The sequence below is a fragment of the Mustela nivalis genome (genome assembly GCF_964662115.1).
Source record: "Mustela nivalis genome assembly, chromosome: 3".
Lineage (NCBI taxonomy): Eukaryota > Metazoa > Chordata > Mammalia > Carnivora > Mustelidae > Mustela > Mustela nivalis.
This window is the reverse complement of record NC_139022.1, coordinates 119,154,769-119,181,839: the sequence shown is the minus strand read 5'-3', so window position 1 is coordinate 119,181,839 and position 27,071 is coordinate 119,154,769. Positions and strand designations below refer to the sequence as shown.

General features: G+C 43.0%; 1 protein-coding gene across 36 annotated transcripts in view; it reads left to right on the top strand.

The window, feature by feature from the left end:
• LOC309862336 (uncharacterized protein) overlaps positions 1-27,071 on the top strand; it is a 230,645-nt gene that overhangs the window by 151,945 nt on the left and 51,629 nt on the right. Inside the window, exon 1 of one of the 36 annotated variants that reach the window (XR_014310432.1) lies at positions 22,423-22,500. The exons of 34 other annotated variants lie outside the window; for them this stretch is intronic. The gene's annotated coding sequence lies outside the window, so the exon portion shown is untranslated. Of the gene's footprint in view, positions 1-22,422; positions 22,501-27,071 lie in introns of those variants that run through there. One more of the 36 variants, XR_014310433.1, reaches the window with a different exon arrangement.

The window sequence follows — 27,071 nt, the reverse complement described above, 5'->3', positions numbered from 1 at the left end:
CTAAGCTTGGGGAATGATTTGTTACATAGCAAAAAGATAACCAAAATAGCACTGTACAATAAGAAAGATTTGAGATCATGACCCGAGCTGAAGGCAGCGGCTTAACCACTGAGCCACCCAGGCGCCCCAATAATTATAGACTTTTAATTGAACTACTTAACCATTTACATTTAATTACTGATATATTGGGGTTTATATCTACTATCATGCTAGTTGGCCAATCTACTGGATAATAAATGGAAAGTTATGTTAACTTCTCCTTCTCCTGTCCTGTCTTTTACTTTTTGATTAAAAAAATAATTCTTCCACAGGTTGAGATGTTCTCCAAAATGCTTCACCAGTTTTCTGGGATGATACTTTTTATAATTTGTTGTAGAATCTCTTATCATGTTTTATCTCTTGACCAGGTGGGAAGGTTTTAGCCATGGTCTCTTTTTAGAGCAGGGTTTTTTGAAGAGTGCCCTACAAAACGGAAGAGACCCACACAAGTCACTAGCGCTGCATTGTCCAATATGGTAGCCATATGTGGTTACTGAGCACTTGATATGTGCCAGAAGCATACAAAACTCACCAAGTTTTATTTTATTTTTTAAAAGATTTTATTTATTTATTTATTTATTTATTTATTTATTTATTTATTTGACAGACAGAGATCACAAGTAGGCAGAGAGAGAGAGGAAAGGAAGCAGACCCCCGGCTGAGCAGAGAGCCTAATGCGGGGCTTGATCCCAGGGATCATGACCTGAACCAAAAGCAGAGGCTTTAACCCACTGAGCCACCCAGCTGCCCTAAAACTCACCAGGTTTTAAAGCCTTAGCACTAGTCTTCAAAAAAGAATGGAAAATGTCTCATTAATAATTTTATATTGATTATGAGTTGAATTGGTAATATTTTGGTGTATTGTATTGAATAAAAGATATTTTCAAAATTAATTTCACCTATTTCATTTATTATAATGTGGCTACTAAAAGTTTTAAAATTACACATGTGACTGGCAGTAGTTTTCAATTGGATAGCACTGCTCTAGAGAAAAAGCTTCTAGGTCAAAGTAATTTGGGGAATGCTACTTAGTTATTCCTTCCTGAGGAATTATAGGGTTTGCATATTTTCTTTTTTCTGGTATGATCAACTGTTTGTATATGATTGGTACCATTTCTTCCATAAATATTTAGAGGAATTTACTTAGGGGAAAGCCATTTATGCCTGGAGAGTTCTTTGTATAGATATTGTTAACTACAGCTTTCACACTCTGATAGGTATAGGACTATTACAGGTTTTTAATTTTCTCTTTTATCAGTCTTTGTTAGCTTTGTTTTTCTGAGGATTTTTCATTTTATCTAAAATTTAAAATTTATTAATAATAAATTATTCATAACATATTATAATTATCTTCTAAATATCTGTTGCATATGAACTGATGTCCTCATTTCAATTCAACTGGTAATATGTGCCTTCTTTATTATTTTCCTATGAGACTTCCTAGAAATCTAATATTTTTATTATTCTTTTACAAGTGCCAACTTTTATGCATATTGATTTTCTCTCTTGAATGTTTGTTTTATATTTCATTAACTTCTGCTCTTAGTTTTTATTATTTATTCCTTTCTAGTTTCTTAAGTTCATTTGCTATTTTTCTTATTTTTGAGATAAATCACGAGTTTTGATTTCTGTTTTTATCTTTTAAAATATATGCATTTAAGTTTTCTCTTAGCACAGCTATAGCTATATCCCCTGTGTTTTGATATGTTGTATTTTCATGACTTCCAATTTCCACTGAAATTTTTTTCTTTGACCTATTTAAAAGTATATTGTTAAATTCCTAAGAAAATGAGGAATTTTTACTTATTTCAAAAATTTATTTCCAGCTTAATGTTTTTGTGGTCAGAGAACATATTCTGAGTGATTTCAGTCCTTTAAAACTTGTTGAAACTTCTTTTATGGCCAGCATAAATGTTCCATGTATACTTGAAAAGAATGTGCATTCTTTTCTGCACAGTGTTCTGTACATACCAATATGTCAAGTTTGTTAATTGTGTTGTTTATCTTATATATCCTTACTGATTTTTTTCCCCTTTCTGCACCTTTTATTGGGAGAAGTGTGTTAAGTTTCCCATTATGAGAGTAGATTTGCCTATATTTATAATTGTCAATTTTTCTTTATTATTTTGAAGCTATGATTTCTACATACATATAAATTGAGAATTTAATGTTTTCTTGGAGAATTAACCCTTTTATCTTTATGAAACTTGTATCTTTATTCCAATCATTTTGCCTTGAGTCTTCTTTGCTATCAATATAGCTCTTCCAGCTTTCTTTTGAAGAGAAGTTGCATGGTATATTTTTTATCATCTTTAATTTTTTAATTACTCTTTGAATTATGCTTAAGCTATATCTGTAGTAATCAACATACATTGGATTTTATTTTTAATTTAGTTTAATAATTATAGACTTTTTTTTTTTAGATTTTATTTATTTATTTGACAGAGAGAAATCACAAGTAGGCAGAGAGGCAGGCAGAGAGAGAGGAGGAAGCAGGCTCCCTGCTGAGCAGAGAGCCCAATGCGGGGCTCGATCCCAGGACCCTGAGATCATGACCTGAGCTGAAGGCAGCGGCTTAACCACTGAGCCACCCAGGCGCCCCAATAATTATAGACTTTTAATTGAACTACTTAACCATTTACATTTAATTACTGATATATTGGGGTTTATATCTACTATCATGCTAGTTGGCCAATCTACTGGATAATAAATGGAAAGTTATGTTAACTTCTCCTTCCTGACCCTCTTTCTTTACTCTCTCTCTCATTCCTCTCCCTACCTCATTCATTAACTGTTTCTATTTTTGTTTTTCTTTGCCGTGCCTCTCCCTTTTCCCAAACTTCTAAATATTGGAATTCCTCTTACCCAATTCTCAGAATCAGTTCTTCTCTACTCATTCCTTAAGTGATCTTATCCATTGTCATGGCTTTATATAAACTGCCAACTCCCAAATTTATAGCTCTACCCTGGACCTCATCCTGGAACTCCAAATACACATAGCCAATGTCCAACCTCACCATTTGGATGTCTAACAGACATTGCCAAACTAATGTTTCTAAGATTAAGGTCCTAGCATAGAACTTCCATGTTATGTTTTTTGAAATTTTCCTCATCTCAGTAAAGAGCAACCCCATTTTAGCCCTTCTTAAGTCAAAGCTTAGGACCATGTTTGATTCCTATCTTTCTCTTTCAGTTGACATCTCATCCACCCAGAAGACTTGTTGATGTTACCTTTAAAATATATCCATAATCTGACCAGTTTTCACCACTTTCTCTGCTTTCAGCTTGGTCCAACCCTATGTCAGCTCTCACCTGTTTTATTACAGTAACCTCCTACCTGTTTTTCTCTCTTCCAGTATAGCTTCCATGAAGCCTACTCACAAAGCTGCCAGAATGATCTTTGTAAAGTATATGCCGCATTGCATCACTTCTTTGTTCAAGACAAAATTGGCTTTCTTTCTTATTCAGAGTAAAAGCCAAATCTTTTCCATGGCCTACAGAGCTCTAATTGATTTAGTTCCACATCACTTTTCTGACCTCATCATCTACCACCCTTCTTTCATTCACTCTGCTCCAGCCAATCTGATCTCCACACTGTTGCTCATAAATACCAAGCACACTGTTGCTTCAGGGCCTTTTCACATGCTCTACCTTCTCTTCCCTCATACCTTTGTATGGCCCACTCATTTCCTCCAGGTCTCTCTTCCAATATCCTTTTCTGGACTGTCTTATGTAAGATATTAAATAACCCTCGTTTTTTTTTTTTTTTTACCCTTTGACATTTTTTTTCTATATCTCTCACCACCACTTGATATATTATATTCATCTTTTGATTTATTGACAGTTTCCTCCAACCATAAACTCTGAGACACAGGAAGTTTGTTTTATTCCCCGATGTATCTCCAGAACCTAGGTCAAGTTCTGGCATATAGTAGACTACCAATAAATAGTTACTTAATGAAAACCAAATGCACTTTTACAACAATCCTGTGAAGCTGAGAAGGTAAATATTGTTATCTGCTTACCAAAGAGGAAGCTGAGGCTCAGTGCCTTGAGGTGATGTATAGAAATCACATAGCCATTAAGTGGCTTAGCTGGAATTCAGACACCTCTTTTTCGGCTCAGTTTAGGATATATTCCACAGCAGCACATATCTCAACCATGGCAGATTCCATACTGCCAGCCAATGATAACAAAAATTGGAAACAAGGGTCAGGCAGACTCTGAAGTCACCTTTACTCCAGTTTCTACATAGAAAAAAGAAGGAAAAAAAGACCTTGTGATGTATGTGGCTTCCTCAAAGTTTGTTATGGGTAGAAAGAAAAGTTTCTTTGGTAGAAAAAGAAGTGGGTGTTGAGTGAGTGAGTTAGTGAGCATTTGGAAAAGGTGTGGCTTGTGATCAGGATGCCCTTCCAGGGACTGGGGAACTAGGATCATATATAATGAGGCAGGGAAGTTTTTTTCATCATCAAATATGAACTCCCTATTCAGATTCTAAGACTGAAGGAAAATTCATACATTCATTCAAAAAATATTTATTGGGCAACCTACAACGTACCAAGCATGCTGTTCTAGGCACCAGCATTAGAGTACTAAACAAAACAGGTCCTTGCCATCCTCTAGTGGAGAAATGATTAAGTCTAAGTGCATTATCACCAAATGAATGAATTTCAGAAGAACATGGGGTTTCCTATTGAGAGCACATTCAGTAATTTTTCACAAATTACCTCCTTGTTGAAAGGAAGGACTTGTACTTAGAGACCAGAATTAGGAAACTGTGAGATGTCACATTGGAGCCACAGCTAAATGGACACATGTCAAACCACAGAGAAGTAGATTAGGGAGGGGTGTCAGTGGAAAAGATGAGAAGTAACTGGTATTTGGAAGATCCAATTAAAACATCTGGGTGGCATAGAATTCTCTAATCTAGAAAAATCAATTTGTCCCTTCTGCCTGGCATATAGACTACATTCTTTCCCTTCTCTTCATATGTGGTCATATCACTGAGTTCTATGGGTGGAAGTGTTGAGTGAAATTTTTAGGTCTGGCCCTTAAAAATCTCTTCTGAAGCCTTTTCAGTATGGCAGAAGTGCCACCAGCCTGAGTCCCCGAATGACTGTCTGGAATGTAAGTGTTGCTGACTTGAATCCCCACCTTGAATTGCTTTGCAGAAAGGATCACCCTTCATATTCCAGTTTAGAAATTTGGGATGTTTGGAGTTTTGGAATTCTTGAAAAATCCCATAGACTTTTTGGAGTTTTTGAAAGAGATTCTTGGTGGGCACTAAGTTTCATGAGTTTTTCTCCATTTCCCAGGCTCCCTTGCAGTTATTGTGGTCATGTGGCTCAGTTCTGCCCAGCAGACTATGGGGGAAAAGGATATATGCTACCTCCAAACTTAGGCCATGAAGTCTCCCATGTAAAACTATCCATTTTCTAGTTAGCTGAAGCTACAAGATGGCAGAGTCACAGTATTAAAGGATTCCGGGCTCCTGGGTGAGCAGTTAGAGAAGAGCCCCCTGAGAATATGAACATCAGAACTTGTATAAGAGATTGGTCTGTTTTTATTACTTTTAGTCCCTGATATTTGAGGTTGTTTCTAAAGCAGTTAGCCCACTCTGGCTAATGAGTATGTATTGCTGTACTATAGTCTGCTATAACTAATGCGCCAAGTGTACAATGGGCCCAACCCCAAGACAGGAGAGTCTCAGCTCATACTAGAGTGAACTGTGAAAGAAGGCACAGGGACTGTTTTATTTTATTTTATTTTTTTAATTTTTAATTTTGTAAAGTTCTTTTTGGTGTACCAGAATTCATTGTTTATGTACCACACCCAGTGCTCCTTGCAACACATGTTCTCCATAACAGCCACCACCAGGCTCACCCAACCTCCCACCTCCCCGCCACTTCAAAACCCTCAGATTGTTTTTCAGAGTCCACAGTCTCTTATGGTTCGTCTTCCCCTCCAATTTCCCCTAACTCCCTTCTCCTCTCCAACTCCCCATGTCCTCCGTGTTATTTCTTATGCTCCAAAAATAAGTGAAATCATATAATTGACTCTCTCTCTGCTTGACTTATTTCATTCAGCATAATCTCCTCCAGTCCTGTCCATGTTGATACAAAAGTTGTGTATTCATCCTTTCTGATGGAGGCATAATACTCCATTGCATATATGGACCACATCTTCCTTATCCATTCGTCTATTGAAGGGCATCTTGGTTCTTTCCACAGTTTGGTGACCGTGACCATTGCTGCTATGAACATTCGGGTGCAGATGGCCCTTCTTTTCACTACATCTGTATCTTTGGGGTAAATACCTAGTAGTGTAATTGCAGGGTCATAGTGTAGCTCTATTTTTTATTTTTTGAGGAATCTCCACATTGTTTTCCAAAGTGGCTGCACCAACTTGCATTCCCACCAACAGTGTAAGAAGGTTCCCCTTTCTCTACATCCTCTCCAACACATGTTGTTTACTGTCTTATTAATTTTGGCCATTCTAACTGGTGTAAGGTGGTATCTCAATGTAGTTTTTTTTTTTTTTTTACAGATTTTATTTATTTGACACAGAGAGAGAGAAATCACAAGTAGGCAGAGAGGCAGGTAGAGAGAGGGGGAAGCAGGCTCCCTGCTGAGCAGAGAGCCCAAGGTGGGGCTCAAACTCAGGACCCTGAGACCATGACCTGAGCTGAAGTCTTAACCATCTGAGCTGCTTAAGTACCCCATGGGAACTGTTTTATTTAACACTCTGTCCTCACTGCTTTTCATGGTACCTGGCACATAGTAGGTGCTCAAAAGTGTATGTTGAAGTGATGGTGTATGACCAAATAAATGTCTGTTTAATAATGTTTCTGACTAAACCCCCAAATCTAGCTCCAGGGTTCATGATATTTGTGACACAGTTTAATTGTATATAGTGTGGCTTTTGAAAAGATATGTAAAAGACATTGGAGTCAGACAACCCTCAGTCTGTTTGTGACCTTAAAAACATGTAGCCTCTCTAGGCCTCAGTGACCCAATTTGCCAAACAGGGAGTTTTGCTCCCCACATTACAGATGTATGGTGGGACTGAATGAGGTAATGTCTGTAGAGAGTCCAGGTCTGTCTACCACCAAGTGGGTTTCCTTTGTTTGCACACGGTGCCACCAGTGGGTATCATGTGATTCTTAGAGGAGATCCAGGATGGTCAAGGGATTCCATGACAGGGCTTATGAAGCAAGGCCAGTTACTTAAAACATTCCATGAGATCAGAGAAGGCCGGGGTGTTCATAAGCATATGAGAGGCTCATTCATAGAACGAGATAATGAGAGGCAGTCTGGAGCTGTGAAAAGAGTTGGCTCTGGAGGTAGACATGGGTTTGAATCTTGTTTATTTTATACCCAACCACTCTTTCCTGAGGGCTTATTCTGTGCAGAAGCTGTTCTGGACACTAGGAATCCAGCAGTGAAAAAGACAAAGGTTCTAGAATGCCTGGTGGCACTTTCAGTTCCGTGGGGGAAAACCATAATAGTGAAATCTATCACAGCTGTGCTGTGAAGAAAAAGTAACTAGCTTACTAACTCTGTGACCTTGGGCAGGTTATTTTTATCTCCATGAGCCTCAGTTTTCCTCATCAGTAAAATAAGAAGTGTAGTCTCCATCTTCCTCTTTGTAACAATTACAATGCTGTATGTATATCAATTAGAGCAAGCTCATGGCTAATGAGGAGTCAATTGCAGCTGTTGCTGTTACTGTTATCATTATTGAGCTCAGGATTAGTGGCCATACATGGTGTGATGCTGAATCTCCTGACTCTGATTGCCTTCATTGTCCCTTATTATTAAGGACTACTTATAGGGTACTTGTAAAGATGTTAGCAGAAAAGTGTCTTTCTTGGGTGTGTGTCTGTTGTGAATATTTAAGTTATAATTGATAGAAACATGAACTCAAAATGGCTTAAACAATAAAAGTGTTTAATTTAAAAATAAAATTTCTTTGTAGTGAGAAAGCTTCTTCCCCTAGAAATCCTAGCAGAAGGTGTCTTATGTCTCCTTTGTCTAGGCTAGGTTGTCTTCCCATCCCTTAGCTAATGACTAAATATAGCCTATTATGGCTTCATTGATTTCCTGGAACCGAGGGTGAGATTAACCAAACCACACATGGGAAGGGTGGTCTCCTCAGGGAAAAGGGGGTGGGGGTTTCTTTTACTACAAAAAAGAAATGGATCAACAGCCAATAACTGGTATCCACTTGGTTTTTCAGGAAGCTGAGATAGACTGGCTCCCCCTCCAAGGTTGCTTCGCTCTCTGATTTCCTTTGGATTGAGTATTTTTATTACCCATTTTATCTCATTTACTATTAGCTGTCATCTTTTTTGTTCTTATTTTTGTGGTTGCTTTAGGCTTAATAGTACTCATCTGTATCCTATCACAATCTGTCTTCAAGCAATATTATATTGCCTCATGTATAGTATAAGAATCTCAACAAAGTATATTTCCATTTCCCCACTCCAACTTTTATGCTGTTATTGTCATTTTGTACATTTATGATAAACCCACCAATACCATGTTAGTATTTCAGTTTAAATAATCACTTAAAAAACATTCAAGTATTAAGAAAAAAAGTCTTTATTAACATAGCATTTCCAGTGTTTTTTATTTCTTTGTATAAATCTGTATTCCCATCTGTTATTGGTTTTCCTCTATCTGAAAAAGTTCCTTTAACTTTTCTTGTAATGCAAACCTTCTGGTGACTTTTTTTTTTTTTCAGTTTTTGTATGAAGTCTTTATTTTTTCACTAGGTATAGAATTTTTGGTTGACAGGTTTTTTTTTTTTCTTAGTACTTTAAAGATGTTTCTCCCCTACCTTCTAGCTTTCATGAAATCAAAGGAGAAATGTGCTGTCACTCCTACCTTTGCTCCTCCTTATATAATGTATCTGGTTTTTTTTCCTGGCTGCTTTTAGGATGTTATCTTTGTTGTTGGTTTTGGGAAATCGGCTTTTGGTGTATTTTGAAGTGGTTTTCTTCATATTTCTTGTTTGGGGAGTTGTTTGAGCTTTTTAGTTAGTTACAATTTTTATTTTTCATCAGATTTGGATAATATTTTACCATTATTTCCTCAAATCTTTTCTTCTGTCTTCATTTCCCTCATTTGGAGTTCTAATTACACATATACTAGGCTGTTTAAAGTTGTCACGTAACTTAAATATACTATCCATTTTTAATGTATTTTTTTCTGTCTGTGTTTTACTTTGAATATTTTCTGTTGCTATGTTTTCAAGTTCATGAATCTTTTCCTCAGTGTCTAATCTGTCATTAATCCCATACAGTGTCTTTTTAATATCAGACATTATAGTTTTCATCTCTAGATGTTTGATGTGTTATCTTTTCATATATCTTCCATGTTTCTACTCAACATGTTCATGTTGCCTCTAACTTTTGAACATATGGACTGCAGTTATAATAACTGCAGTTTCTGGCATATTCTCTTCTGCCAATTTTAACACCTGTGACATCTCTGCATTGTTTTCAATTAATTTCTGTGGACCATATATTCAATTAATTTCTGTGGACCATATTTTCCTGTTCCTTTGAATGTCTGCCTGGTAATTGATTGGGTGACAGACATTATAATTTTACCTTCTTGGTTGCTAGCTACTTTTATACTCCTGTTAATATTTTTGGCTTTACCCTAGGATGAGGTTGTTTGGACACAGTTTGATCCTTTCAGCTCTTGCTTTAAATTTTCTTTTAGGCTGGAATAGAGCAACATTTTATCTAGGGCTAGTCATTCTCTGCTACTTAGGTAAGACAGTTCTTAGTACTTTACCCAATACCCTATGATGTATGAGGTTTTCTGGCCTCAGCTGACTATATCAGGTACTGTTCCCTCTCATCATTTTGGGTGGTTCTTTCCACAGCTTTGTGAAGTTTCTTCAGAAATATACACTGATCACTATTTTGCTGAATACTCAGGGACACCCTCTATAAATCTCTGAGGATTCTCTGGGCAGCTCCCTCCTGTCCACTGTTGTGCCCTGCAAACTCTGGCTGCCTTTGTCTCCCTATACTCTAAGCTTTATCTCCTAAAGTCAGAGACTACTCTGGGCTCTGCTTGGTTCCCCCTACCTATGCCACAGCCTGGAAATACCCTCAAGGCAGTAACTCAGGATAATCATAGGGCTTACTTTATTTTTTTCTGTCTTTCTGGAGTCATTATATTTTGTTGCATGGTTGTCCAATGTCTTAAAAACCATTGTTTGATATATTTTGTCCAGGTTCATAGTTATTTCAGGTGTGGGGGGTAAATCTGGTCCCCATTATTCCATCATGGCCAGAACTGGAAGTCTCCACTTCGATAGTTTTGATTTGGGGGGCTATCTGGGTTATTGTTCAACTCTTGAGTCATGTTGATTTACAGAGCCCCTGATGGTCCAAATTCGGGTTTATTATGCTCATAAATACTTCAGAGAGCAAAGAGGACACACCAGGTCACCCATTTTGCCAATTTAAGGAACATTTTCAGAGTATAATGATTATGTGGGGCCCTGAGAAAGATACAGTTTCAGACCAATGAATATTCTAATGGAGTTTTACTATGAGAAAATTCTAAGAGACCTTAGAACTTGCTTTAATAATAAATCTAAACTAGTTTATAAAGTTTTTAAATAGCCAAAGGAATACAGAATTATTATTTAAACATTTAAGTATAAGTACATAAAATTAAAAGTTAAAGCTCTTTCCCTGTCTGGTCCCCCAAATTTTACTGACCAAAAATGATTATGGTGACATTATGGTGAAACTTTTGAATTTTAGAAGTGATAATTTAAAGGTTCATTCTGTTTCTTAAGGTCATTGACTACTCAGTCAACATGTATGTAAGAGAGGAATTATCTTTTGTTCCCTTCACTGCCTTGATGTCTGCTTCATTGCATGACATTTATGTTCTCCTAAACAGTGACTGTGCAGACACTAGTTTCTTCATCCAGGGAAGGAAGGAGCCTCTGGAATGTCCATTTCTCATTTTGAGCACTATATCATGCAGGGGACAAGGGATCTTGTAGATGGAGTGCTCAATTGATTCACTGGCTTTCTATGCCTCAGTTTATCTCACTTTGCTTGCAGAGGGGTTGAAAGCTATCCTGGAAAGTTTGAAAAGTTCTTCAGAAGTGGGGAATATACCAAATCTGAAGTCTTTCTCACCATGATAATCTGCAGACCTAATCGTTCTATCTGAATCCCAGCAGTTCTGCCTCACCTCCGCGTGCTGATTCTGTTACCAAGAGCTGCTTGGGGAGGTCTCAATTCTGCCATGTTCCATTGCTCTCACTGAGTATGGTGCTTTACCCAGGATGTGATCACAAACAACTAGAAATAAATTAAATTTGTCAAAGTAATAAGAAGAGTCCTTTAAAAAGATGAGTTTCCCTGAACTTTCCTTTCAAATGGGGACATCTTTCTGTTTCTTGACCATTATGTTTTGGCCATGGCCAAAAAGGTTTGATGATGATTAGGTCTATTAGCATTACCATTTAGGTATTTATCTGTCAAATTCAGCAAAGAGCAACCAAGCTTCTTGGCATATAGATTATTTGATGTTTGCCATTGGCAGCTTGCTTTTGCAAGTAAAGGGATGTCACAATTCTGAGTTGGAGGGACATAGGAGCATCTGTAATGCCATATCCTGGTTCCCATGTTTAGCAAAAGAGATAACCTGAACATCCCTACATGTATTAAAAAAATTTAATTCCTATAAAAATTTTCCCACAAAGGAACCTTATATTCAAAGTATTACTGGATTGCTAAATTATGGGGAGAGATGCTGTTTTTATGGATCTCTTCTGTTCTCCTCTAACTAATTATAATGATGCAACAAAATTTAATTCAAAATATTGAAAGTCTTTTGGAAGAAATTGACAAGCTGATTTTAAAATTCATACGGAAATGCAGGTGACCTAAATAACCAGAACATGCTTGAAAATAGAAGAACAAAGTTGAAAGATTTACATCATCTGACTTTAAGGCTTATTATAAAGCTATAGTGATCAAGACAGTGTGGTACTAGCATCATGGCAAGCAAATAGGTCAACAGAACAGGGTCACGTCCATGAGTATGGGCACACGTATATGGCCCATTGATTTTTAGCAAAGATGCCCAGGAAACTGAATGGTCTGTCTTTTCAACAAATGGCATTAGAACAATTGGATATGTATACCTTATACATATATATAAAACTTTTGATTCACACTTTGCCTCATATACAAAAATTAAGTAAAAATAGATTACATAACTAAATATAAAGCTGAATACTATGAAACATTGTGAGGAGAGCACAGGGGACTGGAGCTCATCTGGGCTTACCCATTTCCGTGCATGCTCCTCAGACGTGGTTATGCTCCTGAAGCCCCTGGGTGATTATTACAGCACAGATGTCTCAACCTCATGCCAGACTTATTCCACATCTCCAAGAGAAGGGCTTAGGAATCTCTGTACTACATGCCCACTGATGGTTAAGATGGCTCAAATTTAAGAAACACTGCTTCAAAGTGTCTAGGCCCTCTGGTCATTTGTCACGTTTCCTAGGCCCCAGCCCACTTCCTCCTGACCTTCTCTTCCACTCCATAGACCACTTACAAAAGATGACAGGAAAGTTTTCTTTCTAATTCTGAAAATATCTTGAGTTTGGGTTAATTTTTAGTTTAATTGGGTCTTATTGTCCTTATTACCATCCCTATTGCTATGTAGCACTGCCCTACAGGAACCCTGCAAGATGGGTATTGCCTTCCCCATTGTACAAAGAAGGAAGCTAAGACTCCGAGTGAAATAGTTTGTTCAAGCACATCCATTGTAAATTATTAGACCAAGGGTGTAAATCCAGTTTTATCTGATTCTAAAACCATCTTCTTAACCCTCACACCTGCAATGATTTAGAGGTGCTGGGAACTCCCTCTCACAGGGTTGGTTTGTGTACTCATTCCTGTTAAAAATGTACCCACTGGGGGGACACCTGGGTGGCTCAGTGGGTTAAGCCTCTGCCTTCAGCTCAGGTCATGATCCCGGGGTCCCAGGACCAAGCCCAGCACCGTGCTCCCTGCTCAGAGGGGAGCCTGCTCTTCCCTCTGCCTGCCAATCCCTCTGCTTGCGCACGTTCTCTCTCTCTCTCTCTCTTTCTCTCTCTCTCTCTCTCTCTCTCACACACACACACACACACACATAAATAAGTAAAATCTTAAAAAAAAAAAAACCCTTCACAAATATACCCACTGGGTCCTGGGACTTTCACAAGTAACAAAGGTGAGTGTAATTTTCTCATCTTGCCCTGAGTAGCTTTTGACTCTCTGGAGATACAGGCTATGATAGCGAGATATATAATAAGAAATATGTATTTGGCCTTTGACCCAGTTTCTGACACCGAACTCCTAAAACCTTGGAATTTCCCAAGTGATGAGAATGACAGAGGTGTCTCCTATTATGTCAGTGAAGTGACTTTTGGACCCACCTAAGGATGGCTGCTGGTTGCCAGCAGAACCAAACAAGTGATTGAAGGGTTGAAACTTTCAGTCTAACCCCCCTGGTTTCTGGGGAAGGGAGAGGGGCTGGAGGGTTGACTCAATTGCCAGTGGCTCATGATTTAATCAACCATGCCTATGTAATGAAGCCTTCATAAAAACCCAGAGAGTTTCCAGGTTGGTGAACCAGAATGCTCCCACATGCCGCCATTCCAGGTTCAAATTCCATGAGGACAGAAACTTCTTTGTTTAGGACCTCTCCGTTTATCTCTTCATCTAGCTGTTGATTCATATCCTGTGCTATTCTTTGTAAACTGGTAATCTAGTGAGCAAGTAAGTTTCCTGAATTCTGTGAGCTGCTCCAGCCAAGTAATCAAATCCAGGTCGGGGGGTCATGGGAACCTCTGGTGTATAGCGGGTCAGTCAGAGGCACAGGTGACAACCTGGGCTGGTGACTGGCATCTGAAATGGAGGTCAGGCTTGTGGGACCAGACCCTCAGCCCGTGGGATCTGACCCAATCTCCCGGTAGGTAGGGCCAGAATTAAGTTCAATGGTAAGACACCCAGCTGGGGTGGAGGAAGGGGGATACACCCATACTGGAATTGGGTACCAGAACCCTTATAGAGAACAAAAAGAAAAATTAAAAAAAAAAATGGACATGGTTATTAAGTACAGTAACAAATTGCTGACAAGAATTGGAGAGAAAATGAGCAAGACTGTGTAGGAAGGGAGAAAGTAGGCAAGGAAGATAAACAGATGGCATCTGTAGTGAGCCCAGAGTTCGCCCATGTGGATGGGACTGTTTCTTGTGGCTTTGCTCACACTGACAAGAAGCTGGACATCACCTAAATAGCCACCAGTGGGGGAAAGGGTGAACAAAGGAATTGTGGCCCATCAAAACTGGGAAATATCCCACAACTGTGTACAAAATGCATTTGGTTTTATCTACCAATGGCAGAAGCCATGATGCCTCGTTAGGAAAGAAAGCATATATTGTAGGGTCCCAGGTTTGCAAAAAGTAGCAGCCCCAAGCCAAGAGGTTGCCTGCACACCCATTTGCATATATTTATGTGAGGAGGAGGGAACAGTTACACCCCAACATGGTTTAGGCATGGGAAGGGCAGGTGAAGAGGAAATTGGGAGAGATGATGAGGTTTTTTTCCCCCTACAAATCCCTACTGTAGCTGCATAGGGCAGACACATTACTTTTGTAAATTTTGAAGAAACACTTGCTAAGAGGGGAAAAAAAAAAAAAAAAAAAAAAAAAAAAGCTTGTCCAGCAAAACAGGTGATCAGAAACAGAGGAATGATCCATTACCAAAATGATACCAGGAACAAGATGGATGGCTTTCTAATGCTTCTGAGTGACAAATGTGGAAATGAGACTCCAGAGGGAGCAGGTCCCATTTTATAGGTGAGACTTGAGCAGACTTGTGATGTCTAAGCAGCGAGGCTGTGCATCCTGGCCTCAGAGCTGGAGGCCTTCCCTGTAAGTGACGATGACAGGAGGGAGCTGGGACCCTGCTGGGGACAGCACGAAGGTGGTGGGAGCCCACCCACACCCGTGTCACCTAAGGTTGGGGGAAGAGAGAGGCGCCCCTGGGCACACTCAGAGGCTGGGAGGCTGGGTGAGCTGCCCATCCCCGGGGCTATTGCAGGGAGGGGGCCCCAGGGAAGGGGAAGCCTGCAGGCAGCTGTTGACCTGGGGCCATTCCCGGGCTTGGGAGTGCGGTGCAGACACAGACCCCCTGGAACAGTAAATCTCCCAGGCGCAGGGGCTTGGGGAGAAAGGCTGTCAGTGAAATTGAACTCTGGTTCACAGAGAGTTGTGCAGAACTCACTCTGTTTTCAGCCTGCTAAATCTCTTCTCTTCACCCTGGCAGACCCCTCTGCAGTACGAGGCAGTGTATGGTGAAGGGAGAGGCACCTGCCTTCTGGGACGATCTTAGCCCTCTCACAGGGAGTCCTTACCTTCTCCAAACCTGCTGCCTCCGACTCCCAGGGCAGGTGCTTCAGGAGGAGCTCCTGCCCACTCTTTTCCCAGTTCCCAGGTGGCTCATGGCTCAGAGACATGGGCTTCTCCTTGGGCTATGTCCCTTGTGTCACCGTGGAAGGCAGTCTTCGCCTTTGTGGACGCTCTTCATCTTCTTTTCTCTCCCTTGAAGCCCTTTGCCCCCCACCCCTTGGAATCCACTTCCTTTTGGATGGAGCTGGAGTGGGGTGTGCTGGGGGTGGGGGGTATCTTTGAACCTCACTTCCTCCTAGCCGACCTGCCAGCGCTCTCTCTCTTCCTGGGCCCTGAGAACTTACCACTTGCCTGGCAGACCCCTGGCCTTGGGGTGTGCCTGGCAGACCATGCCACTACAGGAAATAGAATTTGAAGTCACAACTTAAACTCTGGAAAGGAAGTTCTTTGTGAGTCCACACTGCCTAGGTTTCCCTATAGGCCCCCCACACTAACTCCCATGCATACTCGCCCTTCCTTCCTTCCTTCCTTCCTTCCTTCCTTCCTTCCTTCCTTTTTTGGTTTCTAAAGACAGTGTTAGATCAGGACCTGAGAACCCTAATGTGGGGTTGCCCCAAGATGCCACATGCCCAGCTAAGTGTTTGAGAGCTCCTGAGAAACTGAGCTCCCTTTGGTAACTGCCCTGCCTCTAGCTGAGATCCCTGAAAGATTTCAGGTAAAGAAGGGATCTCCTTACCTGTATGCGGCCTTGGTGTCCACAGTACCATTGCTGTCTTTCTCTGTTCATATAATGGCTCCTAGAAAATATAGAAATTTTCTTGGGCCCAAATCTCCTGCTTCTGCTCTTCTCCCTTTGCCTCTGCTTCTCCACAGGTTGATTTTCTTTCTTTCTTTTTTTTTTTAAGGTTTTATTTTTATTTATTGGACAGAGAAAGAGAGCACAAGCAGGGGGAGGGCAGAGGGAGTGGGAGAAGCAGGCGCTTTGCTGAGCAAGGAGCCCAACTCAGGGCTTGATCCCAGGACCCTGGGATCATGACCGGAGCCAAAGGCAGACGATGAACCAGCTGAGCCACCCAGACACCCCCAGAGTTGACTTTCTTATGTGGGTTAACTCTTGTCCTAATATCTTTCCCTCTGATGCTTCCCACTTGGCTATGCAGGATCTTCCATGAGCTACAAGAACATCTTCCACTGGCATCTGTAACTTGGCACTCCGGCCCTCAGCTCATCCCTTTCTAAAGAAGCATTCTCATATCTGGTAGCAGAGTCATTGCCCTTAGTCTTTTCTTAGATATCTTCCTCTCCATTAAGAGCCCTGTTTATTTTTTCCTGATGAATCAGAGTCACCTCTGACAGCCCCTTTTCTTTAGTCAGTGGTTAGCCTAGGAATGAGCATGATCCCCACATCGGAGCAGGGGACGTAAGGGAAAGTCAGCCAGGAGACTTTGGGGAAGAGTTCTCCTCCTTCCTAAGGAGACAGAGTCCTTCATGTTTAAGTGTCAAGTGCACATACTGTGTTTGAGGCTGCAACAGCCATCTTGTGACAAGGAAGGCTGACCTGCCATCAGATGGGGAGACCTGAGCCCTTCGGAACCAGTGCTGCCTTCTCTGGGCTTCTCGCAAAGTGACCTAGGGAGGGTCTCTATGGTTTCAGCCCCCCTTCGCTTGATAATCCATGACTTGGATTAGTTTTGTTGCAGCCAAAAGCATTCCAAGTGATACGCAGGGTACTCCAGACGAGTACACCATTCATCTGCCTCCGTCCCTTTAAAATCCATCCCATACTAGGTAGCAAAATTCTTTCTGCAACAAGACCTTAGTCAGGTCACTTCCCTTCTCCAGAGTGGCTAGAAGATTCTGACAATTTACCCATTTGAGCTGCAGCTCCTCAGCAGGCCTGGCTTGAGTAGAGACTCTCTAATTTGGAGCCTGCAGCTAAGGAGGTCATGATGGGGCCACTACAGCCTTACAGGTCTGTATCGTTATTTGTGACACTGGCCATGAGGGGCGGTCACTGGGACCTGCAGAAGTGACTTTTAACCGTGCTTTAGAATCCCTTGGAGGGCTTGCTAAAAACTGATTGTTGGGTTTTACCGCTGAGTTTCAGATTTGGTAGATCTAGGAAAGGGTCAATTTTCAGCCATATTTTAAAGTCTCCGGCCAGGATCTGAGTGCCTTTCTTAGTGTGGCGGAGACTTGTTAGAGAGTTTTCAGCAGCAGAGCACGTGGGCCCAGAGTTGGCTTTTAGATGATGTATCCTGGCTTTGTCCACTCACTCAGGAAATTACAGAGGATGTCTACCTAGTGCTTTAAATGGGCCTAGCCTTTAACCACGAACATGCTAAGTGCTGCTCTCAGGACAAGTGGCCCTGTTTTCCTTGCAAGTAGACCAAGTTGTTAGTTCCCTCATTCATTGAGAAACACTGAGTGGACACCTCCTCTCCACTGGGCTCTTCACAGATAAGAGCCTGCACACACATCTCCTTCCTGGACGAGCCCTGTAATACGGCGGGAAGGGCGGACCATGCTCTCCAGATGAGGACAGAGGACTTGGTGCGGATGGAAGAGCTGAGACAGAACCAGGATTCGGACCCGGGTCATCCTTTTGAAGCTGCTGTTCTTTCTGCCTCAGCCAATTGCTGTTTGTCCACATCCCGGGGGTGAGGGGGTGGGGGGGGTGAGGGGGCCAGGCTGTCCCTTCGGTTTCTGACTTGCACTTCTGGTATCTGATTTCCAGGAAGAGGACACCTCACGCTGGATGGCGTGCACCCAGCTGGGCAGGCTCAAGGGCAGAGAATTCTCTGCTTTGTGCCCACAGAGGGGGATTTATAAAACCCACCTCAAAGCCTAGATAAACATGCAGTGTCTCTCTGCGGCATGTCAGTGTGGAGAACCCAGGAGCTCGGCCGACCAGGTCCGGCCCCATGCCTCTTGCCCGACGGAATCTGGCGTCTACCCCAGAGGTTGTGCCTGGTCATCTATTTCAGTGCTCTGATGAAAAAGTCAAAAACAAGCCATTCTGGATACCTTGTACCTACTGTTTGCGTGTATGTGCAATACATGCTGTACTTTTCTCGGGCCCAAACAAGGAAAAAAAACAAAAACAAAAAAAACCTAAAAAACAGAACCCAACCCTCTTGGCCTATTTGAAGAAGGAAGTAGCACTTGGAGAAGCCTCTTGGAAGCATGTTTGCGCTGGTCTGGGAAAACGCCTCTGAGTGTTTGCCTATAGAGGCCTTAGAGGCCAAAATCCCATAGACTCAATCAGGAATAGTCAGCGGCAGGCCCGCAGGTCTTGCTGTTTCTGAACTCGGACAAAATTGGGAACGGCTGCTCTGGGCCAAGTAGGAATGCTTTACGATGTGCTGACACGTCTGTGAGACATTACAGGGAGCACTGGGTGCCATCTCTGGGGAATGCAAATTTATGACTTTCCTGTTTGGAGCCCTGGAATGCAGGCTCCCCACCTGCTTGCTGCTGACAGTGAAGAGGGAATCGGTTAAGAGTCACTTCTGCATGGGGTCTGGCCATGTGCAGATGCCATTCTTCAAGGTTTTGGCCATCAAAGGCTAGAGAAAATCTTCCCTTGGCAGCACACGCTGCCTCCCCCGATGGTGCTAATGTTCCGAGAGAGATGCTTTATGGGTCACTTCTGATGGAAAGATGCATCGTGGTTTTTGAATGACGCCAGCTCGGACCTGAGTTCCCATCCCATCTCTGCCACTTTCTAGCTATGTGACCTGGGCAAGTCCCTTGGTTTCTTCCTCCTTAAATTAGGGCTAAGAGAGCCTCCCCTCTAGAGAGCAGTCAGCAACTGATACTGATTGAGCGCTTAACTAAACTATTCCTATGGATTATTTAACTTGTTATTCACAAGGTTCCCATGATGGGCACCATTTTGCAGAAGAGGAAATGAAGCTCAGAGAGGTGAGGAAACTTGCCTAACGTCACACAGTCAGCAGGATTAGAATCTGCCAGAATGCAGGGCTGACCATCATAATCACCAGTCTCTGAACTATTGTGAGGATCAGACGTCACTCAAATTAAATGTTACTCGTGGGCCTAGCTTGAGCTACAGCTCCATTTATATTAGTTCCCTTGCCTCCTGCCCAGTTCCTGAATGAAGAAGACAGACACTGTGGTCAGAGCTGGCGGGGAGCCCAGTGGGGCTTCGCTTCCCCTGGAGACCTGTGTTAGGCTGAGCAGCTTTTGTTTCTTTTAGGCTTTCGAGAGCCGGTTAGGATCCTGGCACCTGATTTGTGATAGTCCCGGGCATGTTAATTTGCTCCTGTGGACCCCGGTTTCCTCATCTGCAGTTGATGAGGATTGATGGCAGTTCTTCTTCAGGGCAGTTGTGAGGCCCAATAAGACAGAGCATAGAGAACACATGGCATTGTATCCGGCTTACAGGGAGCTCTCAGTTGGGGGAGCTATCATTGTCCTCCCTTGAGGACTCCAGATGAAGGGCAGAATGAGAGTGGGGAACTGAGCCTTCATAATGAAAATATTTTCGGAAACAGAAAGGCAAAAATCAAAGACACAACATCCAACAGACCTCCCCAGTCTTTCTGTCCTTCATTCTCTGTGTATCTAGTTTGAACCTTCCTTTTAAATGAAGCAAGAAGTCCCATCGCTAGGCCACCCTCAGGGTATTAAATGGCAGATTCGAAGATGCTGCTGATGTCCGGCTTCTGCCGAGAAGGGCGGAGCATTGTCTCCCTGAGAACACGGGTTGTCCTGTACTCTAAGTATCCTGGTCAGGGTTTGCTGTGTGTTACGTTTAAGGCACATAATTAGTTGTGCCTTTTTCCTGAGGCCTTTTAGAGAAATCCTTAAATTCCCACAGAGTTCACTTAAATCTTCTAAACAGTAAAATTCTTTTTTGCATTAACCTTAAGGGAACTGAGTGGTCTGTAGAAATGTCTGAGAAGCAATCATTTTATGGGGGCTGAACTCTGTCATGGGGCCCACACCAAGAATTTCCCCCGACAGTGCAGCAGAATTCTATTGCCCACAGAGGGCAGGCAATGTCCATGGCTGACTCTGCGTCCATGTCCCCTTCTTTGCTGACAGCACCTTGGTTCAGAGCAGCAGTGAAATCAGTCCCCAGTGATACAGTCCCTTCCTCACACATCCTTGGAACTAGAGGCAGTCACATAACATGTTCTGGACATGTGCACATGGGAGAGCTTTGGGAGCTCTGTGGAAGTGTGTGTTTTCTGCCTTCTCCCATATTTCTACCTTGAGCGCAGACATGATGGGTGGAGCCATACCTGATATCTTGTAAACAAAATGAATAAAAGAGGAGAATTACAAAGACAGTGGTCCTAACATCACTGAGCAGCACTTTCTACCTGTAGGTATATCATGTGGGAAAAACAAACTTCTTCCTTGGTGAGGGAGAAGGTTATGGTAGGAGTTGACCAGATGACTGAATTGGTCTGGGGCCAATCCCTAAAATGAGGGCCTTGTGGGTTGGGGAACAACCCCCAGATACCAGCATTTCCACCTCACCCTCACCTTTCTGTCCCACAGTGGGTGAAAAAAAGGTGCTTAAATCACTTTAGTCGAATTTTTTGGTTACTTGCTGCCTAAAGTATTTCTAACTGTTAAGCAGAACTCCAGGTGACCTTTAGAAACCAAGTTGAGGAAAACTGGGAGGGAAATTCAGGGCTGAATTTTTACTCTCTCACCATAGCATCTCCACTTTTTCTGGGTTAGAGTTTGGCTGAGTGAACACTTGGAATGCAGCCTGGCACGATCGGAAAATCTAGATCAGGAATTCTAGCTGTGTCACAGACAAGAAAAGAGAAGGTCATGAGGGTCCCTGGGTCACAGACTCATAGCCTCTTCAGGGGAGAATATTCTCTCAGAGAGCATCTGGGTCACATCATTCCCTACCCCCTGGGTTTCCATTTTGGGTTGTCAAATTAATCACCCTTTCCCGAACATTCTGTGTCTTGGCCGATCCATTTCCTTGACTCTAAAGCTCTCATCATCTCCTCTCCCACCCTCTCTTTTGGCTTACCTTTCAAGGCCCCACTTGGTGACCTCATTCTTTCAGGTCCTTGTGACCACTGCCATGCCTCCCCACCCATACAGGATGATTGTTCTTTCTGCTAGGCCATCTTAGTTTCCTCTTCTGACATCATTTCCAGAACTCTCTCATCCAATAGGCACCTGTCTCTTGACCCCAGGCTAGACACTTAGCATATGATGTTATAGTACATTGTAGACATGTTTATGTCACCTGCCAGAGTAGGACTTCTTTGAGGGCAGGCTCTATTGACTGTGACCATTTACATTTTTTCCATAGCCAGAAGGATACATGCAATGAGTGCTTGGGTGTTCAGGTCTGTACTTTGGACAGCTTTGGATCACCAGTTTCCTAGGATGATCTTAGGACTTGCACACCAAAAGGATCCCATGGTGGAATAGGTGTGGAGAATGGTAGACTGTATGAGATTTTTCAAAGTCCTATCCATATAGGGAATCACCAAGAGGGAGATTCAGTATCTCCAGTGGATTTGATCATGGATCTCTTTTTCGTAGAGAACCTTGAGGTGCTAAAATGTTGAGGAATGCATTTTGGAAACCCTAAGTCAGACAACTCTTTTATTTTAAAAGGAAAGCATAAGCCAGTGCCTTTCTTAAAGTCTACCAGCTGTTTGGAGGTATAGGTGAGCTCTAAAATTGAGAGTCCTTGAAGGCATACCATTGGTGACCTCAGAGGTCACTAGAGAGTCAGTGAACCATAGTTCAAAAGGCAGGAGTTTGAAGGGTCAGGAAGATCTGGGCTCAAATCTGGATTTTCCACTTTCTACCTGAGTCACCAGAGCAAATCCTCGAACCTCTCTGTCTCTGGTTTCTCACCTATAAATCTCATGTGGCAATTTTGATGTCCGAAGGATCTGCCATGTACTGAAGGCTCCGTGAATGGTTACTGTGGAAGCCAACAGGTTCTGCAGACTTCCAGGGATGTGAGGAGAGATCCTGCGGATATTAGAGGTAAACATTAAAGAAGAATTAACACCATTTTGGGTACACATACCAGTGATATATGGTGATATAGCCAGAAAAGGCTCTCCGGGTGAGAGTAAGGACTCTCCAGCCCAATACTATCAGTAGGACAAGGGCCTGCTCATTCTGGAATCTTCCTTCCTGCACCTGGGGACCGATAGGTGAAATACGGCTCTAATATCCCTCAGTCCTCAAGACCAGCTTCCTTCCACACCCTAGGGACCATCTTTCCCTGGCCCTCCACACACCAGAGTGGGCAGCCATGCAGCTGAACCTGCACATTCTTCCCTTCCTCCTCAGTCTTCCATGATCTGGCCTCTGTCCTTCTCTCTGCCTCTTCTCACTCTCCTCTGTCTGTCATACTCTGCCTCAGTGTCACTGAATCTCCCTCACCTCCTGGCACCCTCTAGGTTCCCCCCCTCCCACCTCACAACCTTTGCTATGTTCTTTCCTCTGTCTGGAAGTCTTCCCTTCTCTCTTCTGGTTGAACTCTTCTCCAGATCTTATCTCAAACGTCACCCCCTCGAGAGAAACCTTCCCCTAAATGCCACCATGACCAGTTTCTCCACTATTACCTGCTCACATCCTTTCCTTTGCTTTTTCTTCATCCTAAACACGATTAGTAAGGAAATACATTAATGTGATTTAAAAAAAAAAATCAATGTCTAGCTCCTATTCTAGAAGACAAGCTTCATGAGGTTTGCTTTGCTGACTGTTTTGTCCCCCGTGCCTAAGCTGTCCTGAGCACGGCAGTAGGTGCCTAGCAGATATCAGGTGAACTGACTAGATGACATTCCTGGTTTATTTGAGGGGTCCATAGGCCCCACAGTTTTCTGAATGGGGCCGTTTTCCTTGTGGGCCTGGGAGGGACAGGCTGGGAGTTTTGCCAAGCCTGCTTCTTCTCAGAAAGGACTGGTGTTTGAGCCTCACTTGGCCAGGGAGGGGGAACACTGCAGGAGGGCCTGCCAGTGGGTGCCCAGTTCTAAAGTGGTCCGCTTTAGGGATTCGTGGGAGAAAATTCTTCCAGCCTTCAGTAGAGCATTTTCTGCATACCTCTGACACATTCCATTCTTCACTCTGTAAATTTTGGAAGAGCTCACGTCTTCCGTCTTGCTTCAGCTGCTGGGAAGCTCCAGTTGGATTTCCAGCCACTTCGCATAATCAAGTGACAGCTCAAAGCTTGTCGTCTGCATGCTAACCGCACCCAGGATTCATTTTCTTTTCCTACCCCCATTCTCCTTTCATCCAGATTTCTTACTGAAGTCATCTTGTATCCTGATGCATGTGTGGGGCAACGCCAGCCCCATCAAACCCTTACCGCAATGATTGTGGTATTTTTAAAAACTGGAGTGAAATGAATATATATGAAATTAACTACTTGAAAGTACACAGACCAGTGGCATTTGGTACATTTGCAATGGTGTGTAGCTAGCACCTCTATCTAATTTCAAAACATTTTCATCACTCCCAAAGAAAACGCTTTGCCCTTTAAGCATCACTGCATTCCCCTCCCCCCACCCCCAAGTTGACCAAGATGGTAAGCTCCAGTCAGCTTGGCTTTCGTCTCTATGGATTTGCCCATTCTGTTTCCTTCGATAGGAATTATATAATGTGGCCATTTGTGTCTGGCTTCTCCCACTTTGCACAGCATCTTAGCACCTGTGGCTACCTCTTCCCTTTTTGTGGTTTGTTTTGTTAGATTGATTGGTTACAAATGTGGGTCAGCAGAGGCTGGGAACATTTAGTTTCCTCTAACATGTGAGAGGAGGAAAAAAAAAATCTCTTTAACTCTGTAGAGTACATAATAAATATTCCCACCCAGAAAACCGGTATACTATGGATAGTCCAATATTACATTCCAGAGGTCTTGAGACCTGGCTACTGGCTGCTTCCCTCCAGAGATAAACTCCTAGAATAGACAGAGGTGTCAGTCAGCATTAAAATAACCTTGGCAGAAGTCCCCATGCCAGAAAGATAGCCACAAATGTCAGTGCCAGGGTACATGGCAGCAGGAAGGGGGGGTTCTAAATTAAGTCTTGGGCATGAGTATATTGACTCAGGTCTGGGGGAGCTGACTGGTCACTTCTACCCCTTTGGATGCATGTCCCTGATTTGGCAGGTGGTGGGTGAGAAGGGCCTACGGAAGGCTGAGGTGGAAATGCCACCAAGAAATGGAGTACGATTTCCAGCACTAAGGCACTCTATCCAGGGCAGAAGACAGTTGAGGGGGAAGAAATAAAGGGAGGCACAAGGATCTCAGCTTCTTGAGTGGAGCTTAGGAAAGCAGACATAATGGCCATTTCTGCTCATGCAAAGGCGGGGACTCTGTTTTAATATATCGATTGATTATTGACGCTGGAGATGATCAGAGAAGACAGGAGACCGACTTAGATGAAAATGGCTGCAGGAGCCACTGTGGCCCAACCTGGTTTCCTTCTGTGATATAACCTGAGGTTCTTCTTCTTTTTAAATTTTATTAATGGTTTGAAAATGGTGCTTTCGGCATTCAGGGGAGGCTTAGGTCTAAGATGACCCTGGGAACAGATTCCTGTCTTTTTATCTCTAGTTATGTCAGCTTGGGTAAATTTCCTCTCTGACCCTTAGTTTCTCATCTGTAAAATGGGAATGATAGCTTGGTTACCTCAAGGAGCTCCTGAGTGGATTAAATGCAGGTGAGATATTGGCATCGAGACCGGTGATCCTTAAAAGTTCATATTCTCTTCTTCCTTTTTCCTCTTCTAAATATTAAGGAAAAACCCAACTCTTTAGGAACATCTAGCAATCAGTGAGGCAGTGTGAGCCCCAAAGGTGGGATGTGAGTGATAAAGTGCAGGGGTCAGACGTGGTGAACGCCTTACAGTTGAGATGACTTCAAGACATCAGGTTGGGAGAGATAACATAAACTATGTGAGAATCAATTTCAGGAAAACCCATGTCAGGGCATAACAGATGTGAAGTGGGGCACAGGGTCCCTTGCAGTTAGTTGGTGCATCTCTTCTGGGAGAGCCTTGTCTGAGGTAGCGATGGGCGAGCACCATTCTCCAGCACTCTTCCTCCTAACGCTGACACGTCATGTCAAAGGGTTCTATTTGTGATCTGGGCCTCCCTCTTCCAGCCTACTGTGGAGAGTGCCTGGCACATACACCCTTTTTTAATACTTGAAGTTAGCACTGAATGCGTACTTCTCATGAAGAGGGCCTGTGCTAAGCTCTTTGTACTGACCATCTCCTTCTTTTGTCATAAGAGCCGTAGAAAGTAGATCATTGTCTTGACAGAGGAAAGACATAAGGCTCTGAGGCAGAACACACTTGCCCAAGGTGACAAGGGTAGCGAGTGGCAGAGCTGGCCTTTGACCCAGGCAACTGGACTTCAGAGTCATTGCTCCAGATCTCAAGTTCAAGTGATGGCTTTCAGCACTCATACCTCCTGGGTGTGGGAGGAAGGGAAGCAGGCGTCAGTGTGGGCCTGACTGGTGGCTGAGGAAGACTCTGAGAACACATTATGACATTGCCAGACATATTCATGAGGAAGGCCACAGTGACTGCAGGAGACAGACAGGGAGACCAGGAGCTTTCCCGCGGCAACAAAGCATAATAAACACTGAGAGCAGCAGAAGTGGGCAGCAGCAGTAGGAAGACTGAAGAAGCTTCTGTCGGCGGGCCACAGCATCCCCTGAGAAGCTCTTGCTCCATCACACAAGCCGGGGAGTGCCAGTATCATGCAGGTTGGGCAGCCACGGGGTGGGCACAGCAGGGAGTGGAGGGTCACCTGCCACTTAGAAAGGCAACTTGAAAGCAGAGGGCTTTGGGTGGGGGGGAACGCCGTCCCTGGAGCCACAAGGGTCTGAGAGCTGGATCAGCCACTTTGTAGCTGGGGACAGAAAAATTTCCCTTTCACCTTTCAGGACTGCAGTTTTCTTGCCTCTAAAATAAGGATAGCGACCCAGTGGGATCATCCCCAGGATTAGAGAGAATGCTCACAACATAATCAGCACAGTGTCCCCCGCTCCACCCATAGAGGTAAATGTTTGTTCTCATTGTTAATAATAATGGCAATGAGTGGTATTACTACGAGTGTCCCTGTGGGCAGATTATTCGTGTAAGCTTATGTTTTCTTTGTATGGACTTGTGAATGTCAAGAACACCTACCTCTTTACATAAAGCTTTGGAATCAACCTTAGAATCAAAGGTGAAAGAAAGTCGTGTGTGTGTGTGTGTGCCTGTGTGCGTGTCTTTGCATGTGCCTGCGTACACCCTTGGATGTCTCACAGAGCTGTGGAGGGTCAAACCTGGCAGAAGAATGTGATGGTGCCTTAGGCCAGGCACAGCCTGTAGCAAATGCCAGGAGGGCACAAAGGAGGGACTTGCTGCTGTTCAGGAGAGGAGAAGGCATTCTAGGCATGAGATGTTTGCATAGCCCTTGGCCGATGAGAAGAAGGGAGTTGTAGAGAGGAGAGAGGAATACAAAGGCAAGGCATCTTGGCAGAGCTTGCCTGGTTCAAGAAACAAATTCAGAAGTAGCAGAGACAGAGTGCTTGGAGGAGGTACCACGGCCGGTGG